Raw genomic sequence first — 6,739 nt, 5'->3', positions numbered from 1 at the left:
TGCACTAAACTATTGCCCCTATACGGAAACCATAAAAAAACAAGAACATACCTAATAAACCTGGATAGACCTTTTGTCTGGGTTAGATTTCATGTGCTTGATGAAAGAACCTTGATATCACTGTATTACTAACAATTATTATTATAATTTCAAACAAGCTGATGTTTTCCATTACTACGAGCTTCATCTTTGAAGTTACACCTCATAATTTCCTAAATTAAATAAATCATTTTAACTTTACACTAGGAGCCTTTTAATGGCAAAGAAGGAATATCATTATCTCATTGAAAGCCAATTGTGGTGGCTCCAGTTTGGCTGTAGCTGGGGGCAAAGTGCTGCACCATAACAGGCCTGCTTTATTAGCTTCCCATAACTCTTGACAGAGGTTTTTTTTTATATATATATATTTTTCTTTGATTTCCTCTTGTTTTAAAGCTGTCCCAACCTTTAATTAGGACCTAATATGAAAAGCATTATTTTTTAATGCTGTGTAATTTAGCAAAGGCAACAGGCCAACTCAACAATAGTTTATTAGTCCTGGGTGTTTTGCTGAAGGAAAGAATGCTGGTTCTGCCCCATTTTCATGGCTTGTTGCACTAATTAATATAGTGTCTCAAACTTCTAGGGCTGTCGCTTTAAGTATGGAAGCTTGAAAGGTGAAAGGCTTTTTAGAAGTTCAGCTCATGCTGATGTTGTTTAGCTTTCTACCATTTGATTCCTGCTGTTCTGATCAATCAGAGGACCAGGGAGCACATAAATATCCCCTCTCGCCCACCTCTCCGAAGACCAAACACCATGACACAGTACTATGGAGCATGCTCTGCACACCTATCAGTCCTTTTGTAAAAAAAAAAAAAAAAAGACCTGATTAAATCCATTTATGGAGGACAAAAAATGTTTCCCCGTTGTTTTATTGTGCGGAATCGTATTGTGCGCCTGGCAGGGATGGGGTTAACGGCAGCAGGGGTCGGTCGAATGGGCTTTTTTTTTTTTTGTAATGCGGACCAGATTTTACTACACGGCAGTAAAAAATATACAGTATATCATCACATGTTTCTTTTAGGAACCGTTTGAAACGTACGCCGCGTCGAACCGCTAGAAGGATGTTACGTTTTAATAATCGATACCGCCGCTCGGGCAAATTCAAGAAATGTCTATGCAAATTAAGCAAAAAAAATAAAAAATAAAATAAGTGAAACTGTACAAATGTGCATTGACAAGATTAATGTATGTACCTATAATATATGGTCTTGTCGCAATGCAAATCAAAATACATTTTAATAGCAAAATTAATAATGATAACAACATCTGGCACTATAGAGTTCAAGTCCTTTTTTTCTCTGAAGAGGCAATTTGCATAATAATAATAAAAGCACAATAATTTTTTTGTATTTGTATGATAAAATATTTAATATTTATTCACACACACGTATATATATATATATATATATATATATATATATACTGTATATATAGTCTTACATTAATTAAATATGATTAAAATAGTGTCAAAGACATATAGTCCGGGAATATCACATTGTTTACAGCGGTAAAAGATCAAACTATATGTGCCTAAATGTAGACTCTCATTACTTAACGAGAGTGTCTTAACTAATGATCCTGCTGCTTATTGTTAGGTTGTATTATGTTGTATCATCAATATAAATACTCTCATTATCCAGAAGAGGGGGTATGTGGGAATGATACTGTGCCATTGTGGAGTTAGTGTTTCTATTAGTCACTGACTTAACTGGTTTGATAAAAAGAAAAAAAAAACATATCTCCTACAAAGCATTGCAGCAGTCCGGGGCATGCAATCTCATTCAAGCTGTTAGGAAAGTAATTAAATGGGTACAGTGCAGGCATTCAAGTGGAAAATTATGCAACTTTGAATAGAGATTTAACAAATAATGGTGTGCAAAACATTATTCACTATGGAAGAATGGGTGGTTTGTCATATGGGTCAGGGTTGAGCTGCTGTTCCTCCAGCAGTCTCCATTTAAGACCACATTCACACTTCAGTATTTGGTCAGTATTTAACATCAGTATTTGTAAGCTAAAATCAAGAGTGGAACAATCAGAGGAAAAGTATAATAGACTGCTCAAAAAAATAAAGGGAACACAAACAACAGAATATAACTCCAAGTAAATCAAACTTCTGTGAAATCAAACTGTCCACTTAGAAAGCAACACTGACAATCAATTTCACATGCTGTTGTGCAAGTAGAATAGACAACAGATGGAAATTATTGGCAATTATCAAGACACTCAATAAAGGAGTGGCTCTGCAGGTGGGGACCACAGACCACATCTCAGTACCAATGCATTCTGGCTGATGTTTTGGTCACTTTTGAATGTTGGTTGTGCTTTCACACTCATGGTAGCATGAGATGGACTCTACAACCCACACAAGTGACTCAGGTAGTGCAGCTCATCCAGGATGGCACATCAATGCTAGCTGTGGCAAGAAGGTTTGCTGTGTCTGTCAGCGTAGTTTCCAGAGGCTGGAGACAGCCCAGTACACAAGGAGACGTGGAGGGCAACAACCCAGCAGCAGGACCGCTACCTCAGACTTTGTGCAAGGAGGAACAGGAGGAGCACTGCCAGAGCCCTGCAAAATGACCTCCAGCAGGCCACAAATGTGCAAGTGTCTGCACAAACAGTTAGAAACCGACTCCATGAGTATGGTCTGAGTGCCCGATGTCCACAGATGGGGGTTGTGCTCACAGCCCAACACCGTGCAGGACGCTTGGCATTTGCCACCGAACACCAGGATTGGCAAATTTGCCACTGGCGCCCAGTGCTCTTCACAGATGAAAGCAGGTTCACACTGAGCACATATGACAGACGTGACAGAGTCTGGAGATGCCATGGAGAGTGATCTGCTGCCTGTAACATCCTTCAGCATGACCGGTTTAGCAGTGGGTCAGTAATGGTGTGGGGTGGCATTTCTTCGGAGGGCCGCACAGCCCTCCATGTACTTGCCAGAGGTAGCCTGACTGCCATTAGGTAGCAAAATGAGATCCTCAGACCCCTTGTGAGACCATATGCTGGTGCGGTTGGCCCTTGGTTCCTCCTAATGCAGGACAATGCCAGATCTCATGTGGCTGGAGTGTGTCAGCAGTTCCTGCAAGATGAAACATTGAAGCTATGGACTGTCCCGCTCATTCCCCAGACATGAATCCGATTGAACACATCTGGGACATCATGTCTCGTAACATGCACCAACATCACGTTGCACCACAGACTGTCCAGGAGTTGGCGGATGCTTTAGTCCTGGTCTGGGAGGAGATCCCTCAGGAGACCATCCGCCGCTTCATCAGGAGCATGCCCAGGCATTGTAGGGAAGTCATACAGGCACGTGGAGGCCACACACACACTGCTGAGCATCATTTCCTTGTCTTGAGGCATTTCCACTGAAGTTGGATCAGCCTGTAACTTCATTTTCCACTTTGATTTTGAGCATCTTTCCAACGCCAGACCTCCGTGGGATATTAGTTGTGATTTACGTTGATTATTTTTAGGTTTTATTGTTCTCAACACATTCCACTATGTAATGAATAAAGAATTACAACTGGAATATTTCATTCAGTGATATCTAGGATCTGGTATTTTAGTGTTCCCTTTATTTTTTGAGCAGTGTAGAAACACGTCACCACTTCTGTATTTATCACCCACTACTAGATTGGGCTTAAATTAAGTGATGTATAAAAATTGACCAAATACTGAACATGTCCTAACATTTATATACATGCTTTTCAGCATGCTGTGCAAGGAGGCGCTACTGGAGGAAATGGATTCCAGAGAAAAAAATTTGCTGTGAGCATGAAATGGACAGTGCACAAGGCTAATGGTTGTGTGCTTATAAGGTAGATAGCACAGTAGGAGCAATTGTGGCAGAGAATTTTTCAGCAGATAGGAGCAGAAAAGTGGCAAAAGATTGCACCAGGCAAGCAGAGACAGAGTACTTGTCACTAGTGATGAACGAGTGTGCTCGTATATCATGTTATCTGAGCATGCTCGGGTTTTAACGAAGTATCTCAGCCGGGCTCGAATAACGTGTCCAAGTTCCCGCAGCCGCATTATTTGCAGCTGTTAGACGCAAGGGATTGCCAGTTTGTTAGGTAATCCTCGCATTTGATGCAGCTGTCTAACAGCCATGAAACATGCAGCCACAGGGACACAAACATAATATACGAGCACGGCTAAGATATTTGGATAACACCCAAGCATGCTCAGATAACACGATATCCGAGCACGCGCGCTCATTACTACTTGTCACTAGAGTTGAGCGACTTTTACTTTTTTTGGATCGAGTCGGGTTTCGTGAAATTTCGTGACTTTGTCAAAAGTCGGGTCGGGTGAAATTGGCCGATTATTGCGAAAAGTCGGGGGCCGACTGAAACACGAAACCCAATGCAAGTCAATAGGGAATCAAAGTCGGCAGTGAGTGGAGGACAGGAAAACACCTACAGTGCACATTTTAATGCCCAAAACATCAATTCTTATTACTTAAGCTTGTCAATATTAATTTACTTTAATATAATAGTTAGGCATTGGTAACTGGGGGTCATTTGGCTAAAGATGTGGGGGGGTAGGGCTGGCTCAAGATTTTCGTGGGCCCAGGAAACACGGAATACGTCACGGCGGTGGAGCAGGGAGAGGTTAGTATTTCAACTTTGTAAGTGCTGTGATCCTGAGCAAGCAGGGGGGCACATTCGTTGGCACTGGCACAGGGCCCCTCATAGTACGGCGGTGTGTTTGACGGTGGATGGCACCTCCCACTGGCAGAGACACTTTTGCGTACTATAAGGGGCCCTGTGCCAGTGACGTCGCCAACGAGTATGCCCCCCCACCTGATGAAGGAACCTGCACTTTCATCTGCACCTTCCTCTTTGTCCCCGTGTAAGGTGGTATAGTATGCGGGAAGAGGAACCTGACTTTCAGCAGGGTCAGATTCTGGCTGTGTAGAGTGCAAGGGGAATGTAGTGGTCTGGGTCAATGTACCAGCAGCCTCATCTAGCAGTGGCTGGGCAATGGGCAGGATGAGGAGGAAACACAGATATAGGCCCAAATAATAAAGTAGGCTAAATGCAGTTCAAAATTGGTAACAGGACTAAACAGGCAGCATTGCTTTGTTCAGTGGAGGAAAACTGTAATGAGTGGCAGACACAGTTAGTAGGCCCAAATAATAAAGTAGGCTAAATGCAGTTCAAAATTGGTAACAGGACTAAACAGGCGGCATTGCTTTGTTAAGTGGAGGAAAACTGTAATGAGTGGCAGACACAGTTAGTAGGCCCAAATAATAAAGTAGACTAAATGCAGTTCAAAATTTGTAACAGGACTAAACAGGCGGCATTGCTTTGTTCAGTGGAGGAAAACTGTAATGAGTGGCAGACACAGGTAGTAGGCCCAAATAATAAAGTAGGCTAAATGTCTGCCAAAAAATTGTTCATAAATAAACAGGTGGCATAGCTAGGTACACGTAAGTGGCAGATAGTGGCTGGCTGATATACGACAAGCTAACAGGACTGACGTATATCCACTTTGTGAGAATTTGAATCTCACTTTTTTTGGGGGAGACTGAACCAAAACTCAGGCCCTGTGCATAAAACAACACAATGTAAGTGGGAGAAAGATAGCTATATGATTAGTAATGGATAAGTGTCTTATATTATTATTTATTATTATTATTATTATTTATTTATATAGCACCATTTATTCCATGGTGCTGTACATGAGAAGGGGTTACATCAAAATACAAATTTCACTTACAGGAAACAAAACTAACAATGACAGACTGGTACAGAGGGAAGAGGACCCTGCCCTTGCGGGCTTACATTCTACAGGATTATTGGGAAGGAGACAGTAGGTCGAGGATTGCAGTAGCTCCAATGGTGTTGAGGTGGCCGTGTGGTCTTTACAGGCTGTAAGCTTCCTTGAAGAGGTGGGTTTTCAGGTTTCTTTTGAAAGATCCAAAAGTAGTGGATAACCGGATGTGTTGGGGCACTGAATTCCAGAGGATGGGTGATATTCGGGAGAAGTCTTGGAGGCGATTGAGTGAGGAGCGAATAAGCATGGAGGAAAGGAGAAGGTCTTGGGAGGACCGGAGATTACGTGAGGGAAGATATTGAGAGATTAGTGTGGAAATATATGGAGGAGAAAGGTTATGGATGGCTTTGTAGGTCAGTGTTAGTAATTTAAACTGGATACGCTGGGAAATTGGGAGCCAGTGAAGGGATTTGCAAAGAGGTGAAGCAGGAGTGTAGCAAGGAGAGAGATTAATTAGTCGGGCAGCAGAGTTAAGGATGGACTAGAGGGGTGCGAGAGTGTTAGAAGGTAGGCCACAGAGGAGTATGTTGCAGTAGTCGAGGCTGGAGATGATTAGGGCATGCACGAGCATTTTGGTAGAGTGTGGGTTGAGGAAAGGACAGATTCTGGACATATTTTTGAGCTGGAGGCGACAGGAGGTGGCGAGAGCTTGGATGTGCGGTTTAAAGGACAGGGCAGAGTCAAGGGTTACTCCGAGGCAGCGGATTTGGGGACAGGGGAAAGGGTGATTTCATTTATTTTGATAGATAGATCAGGTAGGGAAGATATTCGTGATGGAGGAAAGATAATGAGTTCAGATTTGTCCACATTGAGCTTGAGGAAGCGAGAGGAGAAGGAGGATATGGCTGATAGACACTCTGGGATTCTGGAGAGCAGAGAGGTGACATCTGGGCCAGAGAGGTAGATC

This window comes from Ranitomeya imitator, chromosome 4, assembly GCF_032444005.1.
Source record: "Ranitomeya imitator isolate aRanImi1 chromosome 4, aRanImi1.pri, whole genome shotgun sequence".
Classification (NCBI taxonomy): domain Eukaryota; kingdom Metazoa; phylum Chordata; class Amphibia; order Anura; family Dendrobatidae; genus Ranitomeya; species Ranitomeya imitator.
The sequence above is the reverse complement of the archived record's forward strand: the minus strand, read 5'-3'. Positions refer to the sequence as shown.